A 27,547-nucleotide genomic window follows, 5' to 3' on the forward strand; every position below is an offset into this window, starting at 1 on the left:
GGCTAGAGGGCTGTGGCTCTGGGACACACAGGGTGGCCAGGGGGAGGCTGCAGTGCCCTCTGCTGTTGGGGATGAAAGGTGTCTGCCTTGAAGTGAAAGGGTCCCTGTTCAGCTCTGGGCTCCTGTGGGACCCTCAGCAGGGATGCCCTGAAGCCTCCTAAAAAGCTGGAATGCAAGGAAGGTGCCTTGCCTGGATGTCAGGATCACCCAGCCAGGGTGGCCTTCCCATGACCTGGCTGTGTGTGGCCCTGGGGGTTGCTGTCTACCTACCCTGCAGGGAGTGCCTCTCCTCAGCCATTAGCTGATCCAGTGCCCAGAAGGTGTCTTCCTCTGGCAGATACAGGAGGAGGATGGCAGTTAGGCAGCTCATGTCCCTGTGGTAGCCCACCTCCTGCAAGAGCCAGAGTCACCATGGAAGCATGTCACCTGAGAGGGCTGAGGCCATCTGGGAGGACTCATGTCACTTGAGAGGACAGAGGTCACCTGGGAGACCTCCCTCAGGCCCTAGGGGATTTAGGGTGCAGACTCTGCACCCCTCCCCTGACCCTGGGCATGAGGACTAAGCAAGTCCCCCAGAACTCAGTTGAAAAGGGACCTGGAGGGACTTCTGCAGTGAGTGTCCAAACTCACATGGTCCAAAGGGGCATGGGCAAGGATCATTCACGTCCCCTATCCTGGGCCAGGCTGGGAAGGCCAGTGTGCCAGGCCTGGGGCATCACCTGTGAACTGCACCCACCACAAGGGCAGGCAGTGGGCCACTGATCACCACACAATGGGTCCTGTGATGGCCCAGGGGCTGCCTGACAGGCACAGGAGGGTGGCTGGGTCCAGACCCCATGTGAGCAGCCCATGGAGTGATCTCAGTGGCTCTCCCTGCCTGGAATGGTCTGGGAAGTGAGGGCCAAGCAGGAACAGCCACCTGGGTGACCTCCTCCCTGTCTACTGTGCTCCTACGTGGTTAAGGCAAAGGGGAAATTGGATCCCTGACAGGTTTCCAATAAAAAGTCTTCCTCAGGATGCAAACTCATTTCATGAAAAGAGCCTGTCCCCATCAGGCACCTCAGCAACTTGTCAAACATGTCTCCTGCAAGGACTATCCTGTGTGCAACACTGCTAAGCTCCTTGTTTGGGGCAACACCAGGAGGGGAGGGTCATTTCTTCTTCTGAGACATGGTGGTTGAGTCCAGGTGACATCAACAGTCTGGGCCCTGACCCCTTTCCATCTCAGCGGGACCCCTTGAAACACCAGCTTCCCTTCCTTGATTGGGTGTCCATGCCAGCAGTTCTACCTACTACGTTATTACAGCCAGATCAGGATAAATGTCCTCTCTCTGGAATAAATGCAATGACCACTGTTCTTTGAGCATTATTTATCTTAAATTATTGTTTTAATTAGAAATATATCTAACTTATATTAGCCAAATTTCCTTTCAATGTAACCAAATTTCTTTTAAGTGAAAATTAAATATTTACCTTCTGCTATCAAGCATTCTATGAATACAAAATATTTATTGTTTTCAACTTTAGAAGAAATTTAAAATGTCTACATGCTACTAATCTAAAAATACAGGCTCTAGGTTTATATGGTGTTAACCTTTCTTCCAAAATTTAAGGAATAGATATTTAAATGCCATCCACTTTGTTTTAAAATACATAAAATGTTTTAAGATTTTGACCTCAAAATTTACAGTAGCACAGCTACTGCATAATGAATAAACCACAGAATAAAAACAAAGAAAGATTCTACAGACCAGTCTAACCAACAATACAATTATAAACTAGTGGTTCAAATAACAAAAACCAATTTCAATGACAAATGCATGGTATGAAAACCCCGCAAAGGTCAAGTCAAATATATTATACTTGAATGAAATTATGAGTTGAGAGTAGGAAATCTATGTTTAACCAAACAAATTAAATAATGTTTATGAGGAAATTATACTGCTAATGTTTTATTATTTGGCAAGCTATTCAGTGGAACACAAAGATATTCTTAATGAAGTCAAAAATATATTTTAAAATGTTACTGAAGTGGATTAAAAAATAATGAGGACATGAATAACTTTTAAAAGTATTCAGGGATGAAGAGAGAAAAATAAATTTCATACATACATAAAATATATTTAAAAAGTTGTGTTTTTTGGTTGCTCGAATAAAGGGAGCAGATATTTAAATTCCATGCCTTTCATTTTAAAGTTTAGAAAATGCTTATAGCTTTCCACACTGACATTTATACTAACACAGTTAATCTAATCGAGTGATAACAAAATCAAAACAAGCAGAATTCTCTTGACCAATCTATTTTCTTGATTTTTAAAAGTAAATGTACTCTCAAAGAAACAAAACTATTATTCGTGGATTCTGTTATTTGAAAATATTTACTGATCATTTACCTTACACCAAGTGATCTCCAGCTCATGGAAAAATATGTAAAGTTGCCCAGCTTCATTAAGCTTAAACTCTTCTGAAGGAGAAAAGAAGCAATGGAGTAGGGACATTAAAGCAGGAGTGTGGTGATATGGCTGAGACTTCTACTCGTACACTGTGGTAGCTGTGTGGAGAATGGATTGAAAAAAGGGCAATGACAAAAGCTTAAATTAGTATCAAATATGGCAATCCTATAATTTTAAGGGTCCTTGAAATAAGAATGTATAGTAGTTCTCATTATTTCCCCAAGAAATCTCTGCACTTGGCCTTGTGAGGGAAGCGCTATAGTTACCAAGTGGTGGCGGTGGGAAGGTGAATTTGAAACAACATTTGGAATTACTACACTTTAAAGGTAAAGCTGGCAGGAATTCCATACACATCAGATCTGAAAATATGTGTGGGTGTGTATGTGTGTGTGTGTGTCTGTGTGTGTTTGTGTGTGTGTGAAGCAGGGAGAGAGAGCAAGAGTGAGAGTGAGCAAGAGAGAGAGGAGAGAGAGGCAGAGAATCAGACAGATACAGAAAGAGAGTGACAGAGCTACAAAAACAGAATTAAAAGGGGACACCAAGAATATTGAGCTGAGAAACTATAAAATGGGAGTTGCCATTAAACAGAATGGGGAAGAGCAAATTTGGGGAGTTTCAGTGGCTCCATATAGACATATTAATTCTGAGATTCCTAACTGACATCCAAGTGGATAAGTCAGGGAGTGTTGGGTGTAGTGTCCAGTGTTTAGGTGTAATATGAAATATCAGGAAATTAATGACACAAAAATTAGTAAGAAAGCAAAGATAAGAAAGATAAGAAGTCAAAGTCCTGAGCCTAATGGTCCTCTAACATTTAAAAAATTGTAAAGATGAAACCTGCAAAAAAGGACTAGGGGTAATTATCAAAAACGTGGTGGGGGGAAAGTAGGTTAAGTGTTCTGGAATTCTATAAAAAAAGTTTTACAAAGAGAAGGTGGAGATCAACTGTGTGAAATGCTGCTGATATATAAATTAAGACAAAGGCTGAGGAGTTATGGTTCAATTTATAATTTAACAATATGGATCGCACTTATGTTTTGATACGAGCAGCTTCATTGGAGTGAGTAGGTGAGAAACCATATTGGAGTGGTTGCTGAAATGAAAGTCTGATCTCTGGATTCTTAAGGAAAAATTTTATTGGACTGCAGAGGCATAAATTGGATTTTTAATTCTGGAGTCAGGATGTGCTCAGTAAACATGTGCCAATCAATGCCTCCTCACATTTTTTTTTTAGCTAGGTATTCTGTTATCTTTTAATAATATAATAATTACCTGAAAAACCTACACCCATTTTGCAGCAAATCACCATGACACATGTATACCTATTTAACAAACCTGCATGTTCTGCACATTTTATCCCAGAACTTAAAGTATGTATATATATATATATATATATATATGTATAAAGAAAAAGAAAACCCAGCCAAGTGTGGTGGCTCATGACTGTAATCCCAGCGCTTTTGGAGGCTGAGACAGGTGGACCATCTGAGGTCAGGATTGAGAACAGCCTGGCCAACATGGTGAAACATTGTCTTTACTAAAAATACAAAAATTAGCTGGGTGTGGTGGGGGGCACCTGTACTCCCAGCTACTTGAGAGGCCAAGGCAGGAGAATCACATGAACCTGGAAGGCAAAGACTGCAGTGAGCTAAGATCATGCCACAGCACTACAGCCTGGGTGACAGGGTGAGACTGTCTCAAAAAGAAAAACAAACACAAAAAAACACCCATTTAATTGGGAAACGTTATAAAGACTGATACTAGAGGTTGTTGGAGGGGAGTTTGTTCCACAAAATATTGTGTGAGTTGCCGATGGACAAGTAAGATGGTAAAATGCCTTTGAAAAACTGACCATACCTGCTATACTTAAATATTCAGATACCAAACATCCAGAAATTCCATCTTGTCATTTATTTCCACAAGAAAAAACAAGAGACTTGTATTAAAATATCCATTTCTATTAAAAATAATCACACTAGTTTTCCCGAAATTTTTTTATTAATAGCTCTTGTTTTCATCAGTACAACTTCTAATATACATGTGTATATATACTTAATATATGTATATATATACACATATACATATATAATATACATTATATATTATATATTATATATATTTATACATATCATATATTATATATTTATATATTATTATATATCATATATCATATATAATGTATATTATATATGATACTATATATACTATATAATAGTATATAGTATATATAATACATATAATAGTATATAGTATATATAATACATATAATAGTATATAGTATATATAATACATATAATAGTATATAGTATATATAATACATATAATAGTATATAGTATATATAATACATATAATAGTATATAGTATATATAATACATATAATAGTATATAGTATATATAATACATATAATAGTATATATTATATATAATACATATAATAGTATATAGTATATATAATACATATAATAGTATATAGTATATATAATACATATAATAGTATATAGTATATATAATACATATAATAGTATATATTATATATAATACATATAATATTATATATAATACATATAATATTATATATAATACATATAATACATATAATATTATATATCATGTATGACATATAATATATAATATATAATAAATATTTATTATATATTATATATTATATATATTTCTTATATAATATATATAATATAATATCATATATAATATATATAATATTTTATATATGATATATAATATATTATATATCATATATAATATATTATATATATTATATTTATTACATATTATATGTATTATAATATATTATATATTATATATATTATATATAATATATAATATATATATTATATATAATATATATTATATAGATTATATATTATATAATATATATTATATAGATTATATATTATATAATATATAATATAACATATAATATATAAATATATTACATATTTATTTATTATAGTTTATTATATTTTATATATTTATAAATATATTTATATATTTTATATATTTATAAATATATTTATATATTTTATATATTTATAAATATATTTATATATTTTATTTATACATTTGTATATATTTATATATTTTATTTATACATTTATATATATTTATAAATATATTTTATATATTATGTTTATTTATTATAATTTATTATAATAAATAATTATATATTATATATCATATATAATATATTATATACATAAACATATACACATATGTATATATGTATTATATACATATGTATATATGTATTATATACATATTATATATGTATTATATATATAAAATATATTATATATTTATATATAACATATATTATATACATATGTGTATATATAACATATATACACATATGTATATATACATATATACATTATATATGCAAATACATATATGTATATGTATAATATACATATATATCTGTGTTATATATACATATATAATATATAATATATTACATAATATATGTAGCCTATAATAATATATAATATATTATATATTATATAATATATTATATAATATATAATATAATAGAATATATAATATATAATATAGTTTATTATATATATAACATGTATATATGTATATATTAGACAGATATATATGTATATTCTACATATACATATGTGTATATATACACATATGTATATATGTTATATATACGCACATATGTATATATGTTATATATATATGCGTATGTATATATGTTATATATACACGTATATGTATGTATGTTATATATACACGCATATGTATGTATGTTATATATACGCATATGTATGTATGTTATATATACGCATATGTATGTATGTTATACGCATATGTGTGTATGTTATATATACGCATATGTGTGTATGTTATATATATACGCATATGTATGGATGGATATATCCATACCATACGTATGGTATGGATATATCCATACCATACGTATGGATGGATATACACATACCATATGTATGGATGGATGTACACATACTATATGTATGGATGGATATACACATACTATATGTATGGATGGATATATACATAATATATGTATATATATTAGGCAGAGTTTTGCTCTTGTTGCCCAGGCTGGAGGGGAATGGTGCAATCTCGGCTCACTGGCACTTCCACCTCCCGGTTTCAAGCGATTGTTCTGCCTCTGCCTCCCGAGTAGCTGGGACTACAGGCATGTGCCACCATCCTCGGCTAATTTTGTATTTTGTTAGAGATGGGGTTTCACCATGTTGGTCAGGCTGGTCTCGAACTCCTAACCTCAGGTTATCCACCTGCCTTGGCCTCCCAAAGTGCTGGGATAACAGGTGTGAGCCACTGTGCCCGGCCTATTTTGAATTTTTTAATGTACCACACTCTAAGAACACATATTTTAAATCAATTTGTACATTCAGTGCCTAGAACAAAACCAGCATTTTGTAGATTCCAAGGAATTATTTGTGGTATAAATGGTGAGTAACTTAAATAAGTTATTATTTATAACATCTATATACAAACAATATATTACCTCAGAATACAGTGATAACATTTTTTATGTATAAAATGATTTCAATCTCAGTTAAATAATTTTTGCATGAGTTATTGTCATATACAGATGGTCACATCGTTTTGTTTATATGAAAATGTTTGTAACTACTATGGACATTTTTGTTACTTAAGCCTTTTGGTCTTGCTGCCGTAGCAAATACTGTGCCTCTTAAGAACATGAACCTGTTTTACTTCATTTTTTAGCAGATTTCTTAATGAAATATATACCATACTATTTTGTTTAACACATAAGCAGACACCCTGTCAGAAGCAAAGAGACATCTACTCCACAATTACCACCCATCCCTCTGCTAATGTGGCTGCTGAAGATTTTACCTAGAGCAGAGGACTTTTGTGTTCAACCTAAGCACTTTATATCCTTTATTTTCAATTGGGTAGGAGATAAAATAATTCAGCAGCAATAAAAGTCACACTTCTTAAAGTTGCAGTCTCACCAATGTACCACAATGTAGCAGTCTGTCTTGTGAGGTATCACCTGGAGTTCTTCATCTCACCACCAAGATGATTAAGGAACAGGGACACACGGGTGAGGTTGGAGTGAAAGTTAAATAAGCAAAAGGAGGAGGCTCTGTGCAGCAGACAAGGGGGTCCGAGTGGATTGCCATTTTTACAGTTGAATCAAAAAGCTTTTATAAGAAACTCCTCTCAGCTATGTATAAAACTGTCTGCACAATTCCCTTTCTATGTCCAGCTGTGTGTATGTCTCTAGTCAAGCACAAAGTGGGCTTCTTTTGTTTCTATAACTGGGTTTGTTTTAGGTAAGCCCCCCTCCTCCCTGTGCAAGTTCCCACAGAGGCCACCATGTACATGCCTGAAAAAGGGAGGAAAATTTTTCCTGGGAGCTTCCAATTACACAAAGGACAGAAGGCCTCTGTGCTGGACCCTGCATCCTTATCTGTTCAGGGCTTATCTGTAGGTGCAGTAGTTGTGATTTTTCAGGCAGACAGCTTCCCTGAGGACCAGTCTCTTACTTGTTTACTCAACTAATTTTCCTTTCCTTCTTCCTCAACATTATGCAGCAAAACAGAGTACACTTCTCTTTCCCAGGAAATCAGTGTTGGTACTCCACTCTGAATACTTGTATTATTGGATTTCTTAGAAAAAAAATATTTGGGATCATAATTTAGATGCCATCAAACAATGAACAAAAATATGCTACTTTGTTTCCTTCTCTTCTCTTGTTACCAGACAATAGCTAGTTTTCTTTTCTCTCCAACTCCTATTTTCTGTGCTTCTACCTGATTTTTAAAAAAACTTCTATACATTTCCAATCTTAGTATAGCAGATGTTAAATATGTGGTCAAACTACATACATAAGAAGAGTTGAATTATATAATTATATTTAAGCATTTTAAAATAACTCCCCTTCAGTTTGTTTTGCAGTTATTTTACATAATCAAATGTCTTCCTGATATACATCCCAACCCAGTGGTTGTCAAGCTCTGCTTTGTTTTCTAATTGCATCAGAATTATCCACAATTCTTTTTTTTTTTTTTTTTGAGATGGAGTCTTACTGTTGCCCGGGCTGGAGTGCAGTGGCATGATCTCAGCTCACTGTCATCTCTGCCTCCCTGATTCAAGTGATTCTCTTGCCTCAGCCTCCCAAGTAGCTGGGACTACAGGTGTGCACCACCATGCCTGGCTAATTTTTGTATTTTTAGTAGAGATGAGGTTTCACCATGTTGGCCAGGCTGGTTTTGAATTCCTGACCTCTAGTGATCCACTGCCTGGGCCTCTCAAAGTAAGAGTTATCCAAAATTCTTATGATAAATATGGGTAAATCAGCACAACTCAAGATTTAAGAAATAAAAATTTCCAAGAGAAGAACCCCAGGATTATGCATTGAAAATGTCTCCCTCAGGTGGTTCTGATGTGATATGTGGTCTGAGTTTAAAATGCAAGGAAAATTACCTTCCCTGCCCTCCAGTTGGCCCTTATGTCCAGATGTCCCTCTTCCCCTTTCTTATTGTGCTCTCTCCTTCTGTGCCTTTGTTCTATTCTCCCTCCACTTCTCATCCAGATGTCAAGCCCTCTTCCATCAATTGTCCTAAAACTCCAAATGGTCAGTTGCCTCTAAACTTCCCTCTGTCCCATGAACAAGTTATGCAGGCAAATGTAGAATTTAAGCTTGGACCAAGCTGAATCAAGAGCTGCAATTAAAGATTTCCCTAAGCCCAGAGGGGACCAGCAAATATGTATAGAAGATTTTGGATTTCCTCTGAATGCATAAGGCTCTGACTAACCTGACGCTATAGAACAAATGTTATTGTCCCCCTCAAATTCAAGTGTTGAAATCTAATTCCCTGTGTGATGATATTTGGAGGTAGGGCCTTGGGCAATGATTAGATCATGAAGGCAGGGACCACATGAGTGGGATTAGTAGCCCCTGTTGAAGGCACCATGGAGAGCTCCCTCATCCCTTTTGTCATGTGAGGACATGGTAGAAACATGGCTGTCTATGAACCACAAAGCAAGCCCACACCAGACATGGAATCTGCTAACCACTTGACCTTGAATTTTGCCATCTCCAGAACTGAGAGAAACAAATTTGTTCATAAGCTTCCTCATCTATGGCATTCTGTTTTGACCCCAGATTAACTAAAAACACCAAAATATCAACTTCTACACCCAATTTTGGAAATGGATGCTAAAACTTTGATGGCAAAAGGTGACTGATCTGCCTGACAAATGAACCTACATGATCCCTCTTTCCACAAAGCTGGAGGGAGAGTCAACACAAGCAAAAATAGGTCAAAGTCTTCTAAAAGCCATACCTGAAGGGTTTTCAATATCACTTGATCAGATGGTAATTTAATCACACAAAGAACCACAACAAAACACACAACTATCAGAGGTTTTCAATGCCACCTCAAAAACACTATCTACAATATTAGGGAGTGAAAGAAGTCATGGAAGTTTCAAAAAATCAAACTTTATTTCAGTGTTACGGTAGAAATTTGAAATTCTTAGTTAAGCTATGAATAAATCCTTGGGCAGGTGCAGGCATGGAGATTCTAGGGTGCAGCTGCTGAGTTTAAAACCTTCCTTTGGAGATGCCCCCTGGCCCCCTCAACCCCTGTCTGCCTGTCAAGAAGAGGCCATCCTGGGCAGCACATTAGAGGCAAATTGCCCAGATGCCCAGCTGAGGGCAAACTTCCATGCCTGGAGGAAGAGGTCGCCTCTGGGAGCAGGAGGACCTGCTGGAACCCCTGCTCACAGGCTCCTTTTCTTGCTCTCCAGCACCTCCTGCAGGCAGGCAAACACCCCCAGCAGCAGTAGCAGCAGGCCCTTCAGCAGCAGGACTGCTGCTCTGCTCAGTGAGAGAAGTCCCTCTCCAGTGAGGCAGAGGAGCCCAGGTTGCACACCCTGGTCTCTGCCTCCATATCTTCCACTGTGCCCAGGACTGGGAGCAGTGTGGGAGCTGCTGGCTGGAGCTGTGCTGGTCACCCCCTCTCTGCCACCTCTAGCTCCAGCCACACTTTCAGCTCCAGGGCTGAGGCCGGTGGCTCTACAGGAGGTGCCATGAAGTCAGGCAGCTTCTCACTGGGCTTGTCCTGGGCAGTCCCAGGGCAGTGGCAGGAGGGCCCTGGAGATTCCTCTAGCTCCAGCACTGTCCTGGAGGGGGCTCTGCCCCTGGTGCTGGCACTGGCTCAACAGCTGGCACTGGAAATAGCTGTATTTCTGCACCTGAAGCAGGAGCTGAAAAAGGAGAGAGGTCACCAATATCACTCACTTTCCACTGGAATTTCCAAACATGAAAACAACCTCACTGAATTTAAAGGAATTTCAGCCTGAAAACATTGTCCCTGGAAAGACTTACAGACTGCAGGTGACCTCACCATGTGCCTGTGTCTCAATGAGCTCCAGAGGCTCCAGCTGGACAAGGACAATGTGCAGATGTGGCCCTGGTGGGATCACTGGTGAGGCCTGGCCTGGTAGCTCCATCTGGGGCCTGGTGTCTACCTGGTGACTCCTGTGCTGTGGTACCTGGGGGGCCTTCTGCCAAATGGCCAGAGGCATCTGGGGTGAGGGATGAGCCTACAAGGGCATCATTGGAAAAGAAAGGCTCTCACTCCCGCCATTCCTGAAGCAGGAGCCTTGAGATGTGGGGATGCAGCACAAGAACATCTGGCTCTCTTGAGCATCTCCCGCCAAGTGAGCTGGCTATGGGGCTAACTCTAGGATGTGGGTGCCTGGTTATCGGAATTCATTTTTTTTTTTTTTTGAGACATAGTCTCATTCTGTTGGCCAGACTGGAGTGCAGTGGCATGATCTCGGCTCACTGCAACATCTGCCTACTGGGTTCAATCAATTCTCCTGCCTCAGTCTCCTGAGTAGCTGGGATTACAGGCATGAGACATGTACCACCACACCTGACTAGTTTTTTTGTGATGGTTTTTGTTGTTGTTGTTGTTGTTGTTGTTGTTGTTTTTAAGACAGAGTCTCGCTCTCTTGCCCAGGCTGGATGGAGTGCAATGGCGCGAACTTGGCTCACTGCAAGCTCCGTGTCCCGGGTTCATGCCATTCTCCTGCGTCAGCCTCCCGAGTAGCTGGGACTACAGGAGCCCACCACTACGCCCGGCTAATTTTTGTATTTTTAGTAGAGACGGGGTTTCACTTTGTTAGCCAGGATGGTCTCGATCTCCTGCCTTGTTTGTTTTTTGTATTTTTAGTAGACATGTGGTTTTACCATATTGGTCAGGCTGGTCTCGATCTCCTGATTTCATGATCCTCCTGCCTCAGCCTCCCAAAGTGCTGGCATTACAGGTGTGAGCCACTGTGCCTGGCCTGGTTACCAGATTTCTAAGTTCTCTTAGGGTCTGTTGCCAAGGAAGTGAGGTCACTTCTTTAAGGTTCCATCCCCTCGGCCTCCTCCTTCCAGAAGACCTACTCAGGACCCCAGTGGGCTGCTGACTGCTCACCTTCCCCACAGGCCAACTCCTTACCTGTATACAGTTATGTCCACCCAGGGCCTGTTTGGACACCTGCACGTGATGTTCATCAGGGGCCTAGGAATCCACTTGGGGCCTGGGATCCTACAGGGGCCTAATGTTACCCTGCAGATTGGGTAGCTACCTGGGGACCAGTTATCAGCCTGGGGACTGTGGTTGACTTGCGGGCTAATGTCCACCTGGGGACTGGTTATTCACCTGAGGCCTGATGCATACCTGGGGCCAAATGTCCCCCTCAGGGTGAATTCCACCTCAGGCCTGTATGTCCACCTGGGGCCTGATGTCTGCCTTAGATCTATGTCCCACTGGGGCCTTGTGTTCACCGGGGACTCGTATCCAGCTGTGGCCTGATGGCCTACTGCATCCTGTTGCTCACCTACGGCCTGGTGTCTACCTGGGGCTTGGTGATCCCCTGGGAGCTGGATATCAACCTGGGGCCTGGGTGTCCACTTAAGGCCTGATGTGTGCCTGGGGCCTGATTGTCCATCTGGGGACTGGGTGTCCACCTTGGGTCTGATGTCTACCTGAAGTTAGGTATCTATGTAAGTCTTGGTGTCTACCTGTGGCCTGATGTCCACACGAGTCTGGGGTTCGGTTGGGGCCTGCTGTACATCTGGGACCTTGGTGTCTACTGAGGCCTGATGTCTACCTGGTGACTGCCATCCTCTTGAGGCCTGATATCCACCTGGGAATGGTTTATCCATAGAAATGGTTATGTCCGCCTGGGGCTGGATGTTGCCCAGGGGCTAGATGTCCACCTGTGGCCCTGAGTCCACCTAGGGCCTGATGTCTACCTGGGGCATGGTGTTCACCTGAGACCCGGGTGTTTACATAGGGCCTGATGTCCAGCTGGTGCCTAGGTGTCCACTGGGGGCCTTGTGTTAACCTGGGGACTGGTATCCATCTGGGTCCTAATGACAACCTGGGTTGAATTATTCACCTAGAGCTTGGTATTCACTTAGGGCTTGAGTGTCAGCCTTGGACCCGGTGTCCACCTGGGCCTTGGGTATCAAACTAGGGGTTTGGTGTCCAGTTGAGACATCATTTGCACCTGGGGTCTGAGTGTTCTCATGAGGCCAGATGACCACTGGGGGCCTGAATGTCAACCTGGTGTCTGAAATTCACTGGAGGCCTAGGTATCCACCTGGGGTCTGATGTCCATCTGGGACTAGGTGTCAACATGTGGCCTGATGTAAACCTCTAGTTCAGTGTCCACCTTGGGCCTGATGTCCACTGGGGGACTGATGTTTACCTTCGATCTGATGTTTACCTGGAAACAGTGTATTCACCCACGGCCTGATGGTCACCTGGGGTTGAATGTCCAACTGTGGCCAGATGTGCATCCGGAACCTGGGCATCCACCCAGGGCCTGATGCTCAGCTGGGGCCTGGAGTTCACCGGAGGCGTGATGTCTACCTGAAGCTTAATGTTCATCTGAGTGCTGGATGTTCACCTGGGGCCTGATATCCACCTGGAGCCCAAGGACCCTTCTCAGGCCTGATGTCCACAAGTTGGCCTGGTATTCATCTGGGGCCTTCGTGTTAACCTGTGGCCTAATGTACTCCTGGGTTCTAGTGTCCTCTTTGGACCTGATGTCTACCAGGATGCTGGTATCCACCTGGGGTCTGGTATCCACCTAGGGCTAGGAATCCACTTCATAACTGGTGCCCATTGGGGTCCTGATGTTAACCTTGGGACTGGGTAACCACCTGAGGCCTGATGTCCACTTAGGGCATAAGTGTTTATCTGGGGTCTAGTGTTCACATGGGGCCTGATGTCAACCTTGAGACTAGGTATTCACCAGAGGACTAGTGTCCAGCTGGGGCCAGATATTCACTTGGGGCCTGGTCAACTTGAAGCATAGTTGTCAACCTAGGACCTGATGTCCAGTCCAGTGTCCACCTTGGGCCTGTTTTCTACCCGGGGCCTGTCTGTCCACATAGACTCTGGTATCAATCTGGGGCCTGGGTATTTACCGGGGTCCTGGATATTCATTGGTACATTATGTCTACTGGAGTCTTTGTGTCAATCTGAGCTCTGATGTCCACCTAGAGATTTGGTATCTACCTAAGGCCTGGTGTTTACATGGGGCCTGTAACAGGAGGTCCCAGATGAACTCAGATGTCTACCTGAGGCCTGATGTCCACCTGAGTTCTGAGTGTTTACATAGGGCCTGCTGTCAACTTGGAACCTAAGTATTTACCTAGGGCCTGGGTGTCCACCTGGGGCCTGACTTCCAACTAGATCTTGTGTCAACATGGGGCCTGATGTCCACTTTGGGCCTAGGTAACTTCCTGATGACTAACGTCCACATGGCTCCTAAGGACCATCTGAGGCCTGGTATTAATTTAGAGACTGGTATCCATCTGGAGTCCAGGTATCCACTTGGGACCTGATGTTCACCTGGAGTGTAGGAATTCATGTGGAGCCTGGTGTCCACCTTGAGTGTGTGTATCCAATTGAGTGGTGGTGTCCACCTGCAGTCCAGTGTATACCTGGGGCCTGATGTACACATGGGGCCTGGGCATCCATCTAGGACCTGATGTTCAGATAAGGGCTGGAGTTCTCCTGGCCTGGTGTCCACATGGAGCCTAGGTGTACAATTGGAGCCTGATGTCCCAGGTGGATACCTGGGCCTCAGTGGTCATCAGATCCTAGGAAACTCTCAGGCCCCAGGTGCACATAAAGCTCCAAGTGGCCACCTAGGCCACAGGTTGATACACAGGGTCCAGGTGGACACTGGGTGCAAGATGAACACCAGGCCCCTGGTGAACACCAAGCCCCAGATGTCTACCTAGTCCTCAAGTGGACACCAGGCACTAGATTGACACATAGGTACCAGGTGGATATCAGGCTGCAGGTGAACACCAGGCCCCAGGTGGTTGGGTTACTTATACCATAGGTGGCCGTCAGGTCCCAGGTCTGTATCCACTCCCCACCTGAAAATCAGGATCCAGGTGGATACCCATGTCCTAGGTGAACACCAGGTTCCAAATGAACATCAGGCTCCAAGTGAACACACAGGCACCAGTTCAATACCAGCCTCAGGTAGACATCAGGACCCAGGTGGACCCCAGGCCCAATGTACATGCCTAGTCTCTTGGAATACATCATTTTCAAGGTGGACACCCAGATTCTTCGTAGACATCTGGTGCCAGGTGGATATCTGGCTGCAGGTGGACATCAGGCCCCATGTGGAGACCCAGTACACAGGTGTAAATCAGGCTCCAGTATTTCATCAGGTCCGAGTTAAACACTTGACTAAAGGTGTGCATCAAGACCCGGGTTGACATCCAGGCTTCAGGTACACACTAGGCCCAAAGTGTACACCCATGCCCAGGTGGGCATCAGGCCCAAGGTGTACACCAGACCCCAAGTGGACATCAGGTTCCAGGTTGACACCAGTCTCTAGGTAGATCCCTAGGCCCCAATTGGTCATCAGGCCCAGGGTGGATACCTTGACCCCAGGGGGTCACCAGGTCCCAGGCAGGCCTCAGATGGACACTAAGCCCTAGGTTAACACAAGGTCTGAGATGGTTTCAGCCTCCATGTGGACTTTAGTCATAAGGAGCTTACCTAGGCCCTAAGTGGACATCAGGCCCCAGGTTGACATCAATGAACCATGTAGAAGTCAGGCTCTAAGTAGACACCCAGGCCCTAGGTAAATACTTTGGTCCCAAGCCGACATCAGGCCCTATGTGGACACCCAGACTCCAGGCAGATGTCAGGCCCCAGGTGAACACTGAACTCAGGGTTGTCATCAGGCCCTACGTTGACACATAGGCCTCAGGTAGACAATAGGCCGAGGTGAACTTCAGGCTCCAGATGAACATCGGGCTCCAGGAAGAAGTCTGTGCCCCAGTTAAACACCTGGTCTTAGGTAGACATCAGGCCTCAAATGGATGCCCAGGCCCCAGGTGTATACAAGGCCTCAGGCAAACACCAGGCCCCAGGTAGACATTAGACACAAGATGGACATTCAGGCCACAAGTGAACGTCTGTCCCCAGGTGGACATCCATCCCAAGATGGACATCAGGCCAGAGATGTACACCCAGGCCCCAGGAGGACACTCAAGCACCAGAAGGACACCCAGTCCCTAGGTAACTACAAGGCCCCAAGTGGACATGATGTTCCAGATGGATATGAGGCCCCAAGTGGATACTAGGCCCAGGCGGACCCCAGGTCTCAGGGGCACACCAGGCCCCAGGGGAACACCAGGCCCTAGGTAAGCATGCAGTCCCAGGTGGATATCAGGTGCCAGGAAGACACCAGGACCCAGTTGGTCATCAATCCACAGCTGAACACCAGTTCCCCATGAACACCAGTCCTCAGGTGTGCACCCGGTCCTCTCATGTGCATCAGGTGCCAGGCTGACATAGGCACCAGCTGAACTCTGGGCCTCAGGTGAACATCAGATCCCAGGTTGTCACCCAGGCTCCAGGTGAACACCAGGTTTTAGGTGGACACGAGGTCCTAGGTTGATGTCTATGCTCCTGGTGAACCTCAGGCCCTAGTGGACACCCAGGCCCTTTATAGACATCTGGCTCCATGTGCACTCCCAGGGCCCAGGTAGACATGAGGCCCCAGAGGAACACCAGTCCTTAGTCACCTAAGACTGAATTCCCCTAGGGCTGGAGACTGAGTATTCACCTTGGGCCTAGGAATCTACCTGGGGCCAGATGTCGATCTGAGACCTGATGTCTACTCAGGTTCAGCTGTCCACCTAGGGCGGGGTGTTTTTTTGTGACCCAGAGTCTACCTGAAATCTTGGTGTCAACCTGGGGCCTACTTGGCCCCAGACTCCACTTGGAGTCTGATGTGCACCTGAAGCCTGAGTTTTCACCTAGGATCTGATGAGCACCTGGGGCCCAGGTTTCCATCTGAAACATCAGGCTCTAGTTATACATCTGGGCCCCAGGTATACACTAGACACCAAAAGAACTCCAGCCCCTATCTTAACATGAGGTCCTAGGTGGATGCCCAGGCCTCATGTCTACACTAGGCCTCAGGTAGACACGACTCCAGGTGGGCATCAGGCCTGATATTGGCTCTATATCTCCACCCAAATCTCATGTTGAATTGTAATCCACATGGGTTGAAGAAGGGGCCTGGTGAGAGGTGATTGAATCATGGGGGCAGATTCATTTGCTGTTCTCATGATAGAGTTCTTATGAGATCTGGTTATTTGAAAGTGTGTAGCACATCCCCCTTCTCTCTCCCTCCTCCTCCCCCATGGTAAAAAGGGCTTGCTTCCTCTTGGCTTTACATCATGATTGTAAGTGTCCCAAGCCCACCCAGTCATGCTCCCTATTAAGCCTGAAGAACTGTGGGTCAGTTAAACCTCTTTTCCTCATAAGTTGCCCAAAATCAGGTAGCTTTTTATAATAGTGTGAAAATGGACTAATACAAGGCCTTAGGATAACAACCATGCTTCAGGCCATAGGTAGACATCTGGCTGCAGCTGGACACTATTCCCCAGGTGGATACCTAGGCTCAAGGTTGACATTAGTCCCCAGGTAAACAACAAGCCCCAGGTGAATACCTATGCCCTAAGTAGACATCAGGCCTCAGGCTGACACTCAGTCTAAGCTCAACATTAGGCTCCAGGTGGACACCCAGACTCCAGGTGGATACTAGACCCCTGGGATACACCAGACTCCTGGTAGGTATAAGGCCCCAGGAGGACACTAGAATCCAGGTGTATAAAGCCACTGGTTGACACCAAGCTCTCAGATGAACACCAGGCCAACTAGTGGACATTAGGCACATGAGAACACTTGGGCACCAGGAAGGTATCAGGCCCCAGGTAAACATCAAACTTCAGGTGGACATCATTCTCCATGTAAACTCTAGCCCCAGCTAAACATCAGGCTCTAGGTGGAAGCCCAGACCCCAGGTGCACTTCTGGCCACAGTTGAACATCTGTCCCCAGGTGAATATCAGACCATGGATGGATAGCAAGTCCCCAGGTGGACATCAGGTCAAAAGTGAATATAAGTCTCTAGGAAGACATCTGGCCCCAGGTGGATACTGAACTAGAGGTTTACATCAGGCCCCAGGTTGACAGCAAGGCCCAGGTAGACAGCAGGCCCCAAGTGAAGACCAGGCCCAGGTGTATACTGAACTAGAGGTTTACATCAGGCCCCAGATTGACATTTAGTCCCCAGGTGGTCATGACACCTCAATTGGACACCAAGTCCTCAGGTTGATACCCAAATCCCAGGTGGACACCAGGTCAAAGATGAACACAAGACCTAAGGTTGACACTCAAGCCCTAAGTGGACACCAGGCTCTAGGTGAATAATATGACCCAGGGGATCATTAGGACCCAGCTGCATACCAGTCCCCAGGTTTACACGAGGCTCCCAGTAGGTTCCTAAGCTCTAGTTGGACATGTGGTCTCCAGTAGACACCCAGGACTAAGGTGGACATCAAGCATCAGATGGACGTCTGGCCGCGGATGAACATCAAGCCTCATATGGATACCTAGTCCCCAAGTAGACATCAGGCCCCAGTTTGACATCAGTTTCTGGATGGATCCCTAAGCCCCAGGTGAATATCCAGTCTCCAGCTGAACATCAGCCCCTTGTGGATGCCCAGGCCCCAGGTGGATATCAGGTCTCAGGTGAACACAAGTCCCCAGGCAGACATCAGGCACCAGGTGCACACTCAGACCCCAAGAGGACATCCGTCCCCAGGTTGACATCACTGTCAAGGTGTACATTAGGCAACAGATGTACACCCAGGTCCAAGGCAGACACGAGTCCCCAGTAAAACTCAAGGCCCCAGGAGGATACTCAAGGCCCCAGGAGGATACTCAAGCCCTAGGTGGATGCCCAGACCTCAGGTAATTACAAGGCCCCAGGTGGATATCAGATTCCAGATGAACATTAGGCCCCAAGTGGATACCTAGGCACCAGGTAGACACCAGACCTCAGGTGCATCCCCCAGTCTCAGGTGCACACTAGGCCCCCAGTGAACACTGGCTCCAGGTGAACACCCAGTCCAAGGTAGACACCATGACCCAGGTGGTCATTAGGCCACAGCTGAACACCAATCTTGAGTGAACACCAGATCCCAGGTGGGTACCTAGTCTCCAGGTGGATATTGGGCCCCAAGTGGACACCCAGCCCCCAGCTGAACATCAAGCTTCAGGTGGACATCGTGCCTCAGGTGAACTCCGGGTCCCAGCCCAGCTGAACATCAGGCCGCAGGTGGATGCCTAGGTTCCAGGTGCACAACAGGTCACAGTTGGACATTCATCCCCAGGTGAACATCAGGCCATGTGTGGTAAACAGTCCACAGGTGGACATCAGGTCAAAGGTGAACATTAGTACTCAGGTGGACATCAGGCTCCAGGTTGACATCAAGCCCAAGGTGGACACTGAACTAGAGGTTTACATCAGGCCCCAGGTTGACACCCAGGCTCAGGTGGACATTAGGCCCCAGGTGGATACCTAGGCCCCTAGTAAACCTCAGAGCCTAGGTTGACATTCAGGCCCCCAGTAGTCATTTGGCCCCATGTGGACACTGAGGCGCCAGGTTTACATGATGTCTTAACTGGACACCATGGGGCCAGTTTGATACCCAAGTCTTATGTGGATGCCAGGTCCAGGGTTACACTCAAGCCCCAGGTGGACACCAGGCCCTAGGTGAATAATACAACCCAGGTGGTCATTAGGCCCCAGAATGACACCAGTCCCCAAGTTAACAGGAAGCCCCCAGTGGGTACCTAGGCCCCAGCTGGACATCAGGCCTAATGTGGACACCCAGGATCAAGATGGACATCAGGACTAAGGTGGACATCTGGTGACAGGTGGACATCAAGCCTGGTGTATACCTTGTCCCCAGGTGGTCATCAGACCCCAGATCAACACCAGTCCCTGGGTGGATTCCTTGGCTCCAGGTGGACACCCGGTCTTCAGCTGAACATCAGACCCCAGGTGAACACCAGGTCTTAGGTGGACATTAGGCCCCTGGTGGACATAAAGTACCAGTGGACATCCATGCTGCAGGTGGACACCCAGGGCCCAGATGGGCATCAGGCCCCATTTGGACATTGAGGCCCCAGGTGGATATCAGGCCTCAGGTGAACCCTAGGTCCAACATAGACATCAGGCCTTAGGTTGACACTCAAGCACCAGATGGACTGCTGCACCTAAGCAGAAAACATTCTCCTATCTGGATATCTAAGATACAGGTATACAACAAGCCCTAGGCTGACATCCAGACCCCAGGTGGACAATATGCCCTAGGTGGACACCATAGCCCAGGTGAACAGCAGGCAACAGTCTGGCACCAAGTACCTAAGTGAAACAAAGCCTTAGGTGATTACCAGGCCATAGGTAGTCATTAGTCTCCAGCTAGACAATAGTCCCTAGGTGGATACCTAGGCCCCAGGTGGACACTAGACCCCAGATTAACACAAAAAACAAGTAAAAAATCAAGCCCCAAGTGGACAACCAGGCCCTAGGTAAATACACAAATCTCAAGCTGACACCAGGCCCTATTTGGATACCCAAGCCCTAGGTGGACTTCAGGCCCCAGGTGAACACTGAACTCTAGAAGGTCTTCAGGCCTCGTGTTGACTACCTGGACCCAGGGGGACACCAGGCATAGATGAACTTCAGGCACCAGCTGTACATCAGGTTCCAGGTAATTATCCAGGCCCCAGGTGGATATCAAACCTCAGATGAAAACCAGGCCCCAGGTAGACATCACAAACCAGGTGGACACTCAGGCCCCTACTGAATATCCATCCCCAGGTGGACATCCATCCCAAGGTGGACATCAGGCCACAGATGTACACTTAAGCCTAAGGCAGACCCCAGGCCCCAGGAAAACTCCAGGCTCCATGAGGGCACTCAGACCCCAGGTGGATGAATTGGTCCTAGGTAAATACAAGACCCCAGGTAGACATCAGGCTCCAGTGAACATGGGAGCCCCGGTGGGTACCTAGTCCCCAGGTGTGCATCAGGCAGAAGGTTGACCCAGTCCCCAGCTGAACTCTGGGCCCCAGCTGAACATCATAACCCAGATGGTCACCCAGGGTCCAGGTGAACACATAGTCTTAGGTGGACATCAGGCCCCACATGAACATCCAAGCCCCAGGTAGATATCAGGCCTTAGGTGTACACCAAACCTCAGGTGGGCATCTGGCTCCAGATGGCCATAGGTGGATAACTAAGCCTCTCCTGGATATCGGGCCCCAGGTAGACACCAGGCTCCAGGCGAACATCTAGCCCCAGGGGGACATCCAGCCCCTGGTGGACATCAGGGCTCACATGCATAAACAGTTTACAGATGGTACCTCACCTCTACTCCCTGAAACCTCACTTCCCCTCATGGGCCTTCTGTCCAACTTGGGGTACCCCTAGCCACCCTAGGCGCACACTGGACTCGAACCAGGGATGCCAGGTTCCCTGGGGCTCAGCGCAAGGGTTCATGGGAATACACTTTCGTCCGTGGGGAACCCAGTCCCCGCTTCTCGGCGGCGCAGTTGTTTTTTTTTTCTCTGCCCCAGGTGCCTCACCTTCCCCTCATGGGCGTTCTGTCCACCTTGGGGTACCCCTAGCGGCCCGAGGCGCACCCTGGGCTCGAACCAGGGATGCCAGGGTCCCCAGGGCGCAGCGCAAGGGCTGATGGGGAGACACTTTCTTCCGTGGGGGACCCAGGCCCCGCTTCTCCGAGGCGCGTTTTTTTTTTTTTCCTCTGCCCCAGGTGGGTCACCTTCCCCTCATGGGCCTTCTGCCCACTTTGGCGTACCCCTAACGGCCTCAGGCACACGTTGGGCTCGAATAAGGATCGCCAGGGTCCCCAGGGCACAGCGCAAGGGTTGATGGGAAGACACTTTCACCCGAGGGGGACCCAGGCCCCGCTTCTCCGCAGCGCGTTTTTTTTTGTTTTTTTTTTTCTCTGCCCCAGGTGACTCACCTTCCCCTCATGGGCCTTTGCCCGCTTTGGGTTACCCCTAGCAGGCCAGAGGCGCACCCTGGATTCGAGCCAGGGACGCTAGGGTCTCCGGCGCCCAGTGAAGGGCTGATGGGTAGGGACGTTCGTCCGTGGGGTCCCAGGCGCCACTTCTGGGCGGCGCAGTTTTTTATTTTTTTCTCTGCCCCAGGTGTCTCACCTTTCCCTCATGGGCCTTCTGTCTGCCTTGGGGTACCCCTAGCAGGCCGAGGCGCACCCTGGGCTCGAGCCAGGGATACCAGGGTCCCCGGGAGGCAGCGCAAGCGCTGACGGGAAGACAGTTTCTTCTGTGGGGGACCCAGGCCCCGCTTATCTGCGGCGCGGTTGTTTTTTTTTTTTCTCTGCCCCAGGTGCGTCACCTTCCCCTCATGGGCCTTCTGCCCGCTTTCGGGTACCCCTAGCGGCCTGAAGCGCACCCTGGTCTCGAACCAGGAACGCCAGGGTCCCCTGGGACCAGCGCAAGGGCTAATGGGAAGACACTTTCGTCTGTTGGGGACTCAGGCTCCGCTTCTCCGTGGTGCGGTGTTTTGTTTTGTTTTGTTTTGTTTCTGCCACAGGTGCCTCACCTCTCCTTCCTCAAACCTCAACTGTCCCTCATGGGATTTCTGCCCGCCTTGGGGTACCCCTAGTGGGCCCGAGGCGTTCCCGGGGCTCGAACCAGGGTCTCCAGGGTCCACAGGGCCCAGCGCAGGGGCTGATGGGAAGGCATTTTCCTCCGTGGGGTACCCAGGCCCAGCTTCTCCTAGGCGCGGCTTGTTTTTTTGTTGTTTTTTTTTTTTCTGCCACAGGTGCCTCACCTCTCCTCCCTCAAACGTCAACTTCCCATCACGGGCTTTCTGCCCGACTTGGGGTATCCCTAGCAGCCCAAGGCGCTCCCTGGACTCGAACCATGGACACTAGGGTCGCCGGGGCCCAGCGCAGGGGCTGATGGGAAGGTACCTTCGTCCGTGGGTACCCAGGCCCCGCTTCTCAAAGGTGCGTTTTTTTTTTCTCCGCCCCAGGTGCCTCACCTTCCCCTCATTGGCCTTCTGCCTGCTTTGGGGTACCACGAGCAGGCCCGAGGCGCTCCCGGGTCTCGAACTAGGGTCGCCAGGTTCTCGGGGCTAGCGCAGGAGCTGATGGGAAGGCACTTTCGTCGGTGGGGACCCAGGCCCGGCTTCTCCGAGGCGCTGATATATTTTTTTTTTCTGCCACAGGTGACTCACCTCTCCTCCCTCAAACCTCACCTTCCCCTCATGGGATTTCTGGCTTCCTCAGGGTACCCCTAGCGTGCCGGAGTCCCTTCTGGCCCTTGAACCAGGGTCGCCAGGGTCCAGGGGGCCCAGTGCAGGGGCTGATGAGAAGGCACTTTAGTCCGTGGGGGACCCAGGCCCCGCTTCTCCTCGGCACGGTTTTTGTTTTTTGTTTTTTTTTTCCTGCCGCAGGTGCCTCACCTCTCATCCCTCAAACCTCACCTTCCCCTCATGGGCCTTCTGCCAGCTTTGGGGTACACCTAGCGGGCCCGAGGCGCACCCAGGCCTAGAACCAGGGTCGCCTAGGTCCACGGGGCCCAGCGCAGGGGCTGATGGGAAGGCACTTTTTTCCGTGGGAGACCCAGGCCCCGCTTCTCCGTGGCACGGTTTTTGGTTTTTTTTTTTTTTTTCTGCCACAAGTGCCTCACCTCTCCTCCCTCACAGCTCACCTTCCTCTCACGGGCTTTCCACCGGCGTTAGGGTACCCCTAGCGGCCCGAGGCTCTCCCTGGGCTCAAACCAGGGACCCCAGGTTCCCCGGGGCCCAGCGCGGGGGCTGATGGGAAGGCACCTTCGTCCGTGGAGGACCCAGGTCCCGCTTTTCTGCAGCGCGGTTTTTTTTCCTCTGCCCCAGGTGCCTCACCTTCCCCTGGTGGGCCTTCTGCCGGCTTCTGGGTACCCCTAGCGGGCCCGAGGCGCACCTGGGGCTCGAATCAGGGTCGCCAGGGTCCATGGGGCCCAGTGCAGGGGCTGATGGGAAGGCACTTTCGTCCGTGGGGGACCCAGGCCCCACTTCTCTGTGGCTCGTTTTTTTTTCTTTTTCTGTGACAAGTGCTTCACCTCTCCTCCCTCAAAACTCACCTTCCCCTCATGGGTTTTCCGCCCGCCTTTGGGCACTCCTAGCAGACCCAAGGCGCACCCGGGGCTCGAACCAGTGTCACCAGGGTCCACAGGGTCCAGTGCAGGGGCTGATGGGAAGGCGCTTTCGTCCGTGGGGGACCCAGGCCCCGCTTCTCCGTGGCGCGGGTTTTTTTTTTTTTTCTTTTTCTGTGACAGGTGCCTCACCTCTCCTCCCTCAAAACTCACCTTCCCCTCATGGGCTTTGTGCCCCCAAAGCCACCCTTGGGGTGCACTTAGCAGCTGAGGCGCACCCTGAGCTCGAACCAGGGACACCAGGGTCCCCAGGTCCCAGTGCAGGGACTGATGGGAAGACACTTTCGTCCGTGGGGGACCCAGGCCGCGCTTCTCGGCGGCGAAGTATTTTTTTTTTCTCTGCCCCAGGTGCCGCACCTTCCCCTTAGGGGCTTTCTGCCCACCTTGGGGTACCCCTAGTGGCCCGAGGCATACCCTGGGGTCAAACCAAGGACGCCAGGGTCCCCAGGGCCCAGCGAAGGGGCTGATGGGATGACACTTTCATCCGTGGGGGACCCAGGCACCGCTTCTCGGCAGCGCGTTTTTTTTTCTTTCTGCCTCAGGTGCCTCACCTTCCCCTCATGGACCTTTTGTTCGCTTTGTGGTACCCCAAGCGGTCCCGAGGCGCACCCTGGGCTCGAACCAGGGTCGCCAGGTTCCACCGGGCCCAGCGTAGGGCCTGATGGGAAGGCACTTTCATCCGTGGGGGACCCAGGCCCCGCTTCTCTGAGGCGCGGTCCTGTTTTTTTTTTTTTTTTTTTTTCCTGCCGCTGGTGTCTCACCTCTCCTCCCACAAACTTCAACTTCCCCTCATGGGCCTTCTGTCCAAGTTGGGGTACCCCTGGTGGCCCGAGGCGCACCCTGGGCGCGAACCAGGGATGCCAGGGTCCCTGGGGCCCAGCGCAAGGGCTGATGGGAAGACACTTTCGTCCCTGGATGACCCAGACACCGCTTAGCGGCGCTTTTTTTTTTTTTCTCTGCCCCAGGTGCCTCACCTTCCCCTCATGGGCCTTCTGCCCGCTTTGGGGTCCACCTTGCGGCCCAAGGCTCACCCTGGTCTCAAACCAGGGACGCCAGGGTCCACAGGGCCAAGCGCAGGGCATGATGCGAAGGCAATTTCGTCCGTGGGGGACCCAGGCCCCGCTTCTCCACGGCGCGCTTTTTTTTTTCTCTGCCCCAGGTGCCTCACCTTCCCCTCATGGGCTTTCTGCCCTCCTTGGGGTACCCCTATCAGGCCGGAGGCACACCCTGTGCTCGAACCAGTGTTGCCAGGGTCCACGGGGCCCAGCGCAAGGGCTGATGGGAAGGCATTTTCGTCCGTGGGGGACCCAGGCCCCCCTTCTCCGTGGCGCTTTTTTTTTTTTTTTTCTGCCACAGGTGCCTCACCTATCCTCCCTCAAAACTCACCTTCCCTTCATGGGCCGTTTGTCCGCCTTGAGGTACCCCTAGGGGCCTGAGGCGCACCCTGGGGTTGAAACAGGGACGCCAGGGTCCACTGGGCCCAGCCAAGGGGCTGATGGGAAGGCACTTTCGTCTGTGGGGGACCCAGGCCCCACTTCTGTGCACGCGCGTTTTTTTTTTTTTTTTCTCTGCCCCAGGTGCCTCACCAGCTACTTGGGAGGCTGAGTCAGGAGAATTGCTTGAGTCTGGGAAACCGAGGTTGCGGTGAGTCAAGAGATCACAGCACTGCACTCCAGCCTGGACGACAGAGTAAGAGTCCATCTTAAATAAATAAAGAAAGAAACTAAAGACATAATAGGCATCACTGAAAAAGTTGGAATTAGTTAATACAGGGAATATTAGGATGAATGATATAAAAGAACTAAAATCAAAATGAAAATAAGTATGCTGACTCCTCACACTTTTATCTCCATGATGAAATAAATACAATTTAAATACCAAGATATGATATACATATTAAATGAGTTTTGAGGAAGGTCAGTAAAAAGTAACCATGCATCTTGTATTAATGAACCAGATAACCTATTACATATGGTTTTAGCAGTAAGATTTGATAATATATGTATTTCATATTATTTCATAAGAAATATTTATACATGGATTTTTCTAATAAGATTTGATTATATGTATTTCATATTTCATAAGAAATATTTAAATTATACGTGGATTTTTCTAGTGGCTACTTCATCTCCCACTTCTTTTCATAGTACTGACTAGATTTTAAATTACTGATCATAATGTGTCTTAGTTCACTGAGATGATAAATAGCAAAACATTTTGAATTTAAATAAAGGACAGAAATTTTAAGTTTGATTTTTCCACTAAGCTGAGCTACCTTCCAATTAGATTATTTAAGATCTCACAAACAAAATAGTATCACAGCAGGACATAACCTCAGGATTCCTTTTCACTTCAAAGTTTTTTACTTTCAAAACTCCAACCTTTACACTATATTGATATAAAAGGCAGCAAGACCCATAGACGGGAGGTAATGTTATAAATGTACGAATCTCTTATCTATATTTAGATTTATACTTTACATAAAGATGTTCCCAAAACAGAAATAATATTATTAGAAATACTAAAATTGAATTTCATTAATAGCTAATTTAGATAATACTTATGAGGAAAAGCATGTATTACACTTCATTGTACCTTAAATTTTTCCCATACCTTCATTCACTAGATTCACCATCAATTCAAAATTAGATAACCCATGAAGGAGCTCATGTATGAAGCACTACTATGTTACTTTTGGAATAAAAATTAATGCTTATCTATATAACTTGCCCATTAAAATCCCCAAGCATGGCAATGGGTATAGTCAAAATAGCTACTAGAATTTATTTTTAAATTCTTGTATATATAATTCTAAGATATAACAGTAAATTAGAGTCTGGCACATAAGGTTTTTTTAAATAAAAGAGAAACTATAAAAGTGCACATGAAATTACACTCATTAGAAGAGATTTAATTTTTACATAAACTTGGATTTGCCACTAGTTAGATTTGAGTCCTCAAACATAAACTATATATAAATAAGGGTTGATGTCAATTAATATTATGCTAGACTTATGCCACGACAAAAGCATCATAAAATAATACCACTCTTTAAGATATAAATTATGTAATTGCTAATAAATATTATTCTTCTGAATAATTTTACCCTAGTAATTTTCTTCAACCTGACAGAGTTTCATGGACAATTTGAACCATGAGTATATGCAAATGTAAGGTCAGGATTCATATTTTCCCTCAACTACATATTATAATCACTATGCTATCTTTGTTAAGAATTTTCTATTTATTGTCACAAACGGCATTCCTTTATGATATAACAACCTAAGTGTCAGGGTTTTCTTTATTTATTGTATAAATATCTATCTGCATTAGTTCTAAAAAATTTATTAGCACTTTAAGGGCAGAACCCAAATACTGTAATACATTTACACAGCATGAGTACATCATGCATAGTCTAAGTGTGTATAAAATACCAGCAATTGC

At 46.4% G+C, this 27,547-nt stretch overlaps 1 pseudogene; it reads right to left on the minus strand.

Moving 5' to 3' along the window:
- Positions 1 to 10,132: 10,132 nt before the first annotated feature.
- Positions 10,133 to 25,930, minus strand: LOC129011342 (uncharacterized protein C2orf27A-like; annotated as a pseudogene).
- Between the last annotated feature and the right edge of the window lie 1,617 nt (positions 25,931 to 27,547).

The sequence above is a fragment of the Pongo pygmaeus genome, chromosome 11 (assembly GCF_028885625.2).
Source record: "Pongo pygmaeus isolate AG05252 chromosome 11, NHGRI_mPonPyg2-v2.0_pri, whole genome shotgun sequence".
Lineage (NCBI taxonomy): Eukaryota > Metazoa > Chordata > Mammalia > Primates > Hominidae > Pongo > Pongo pygmaeus.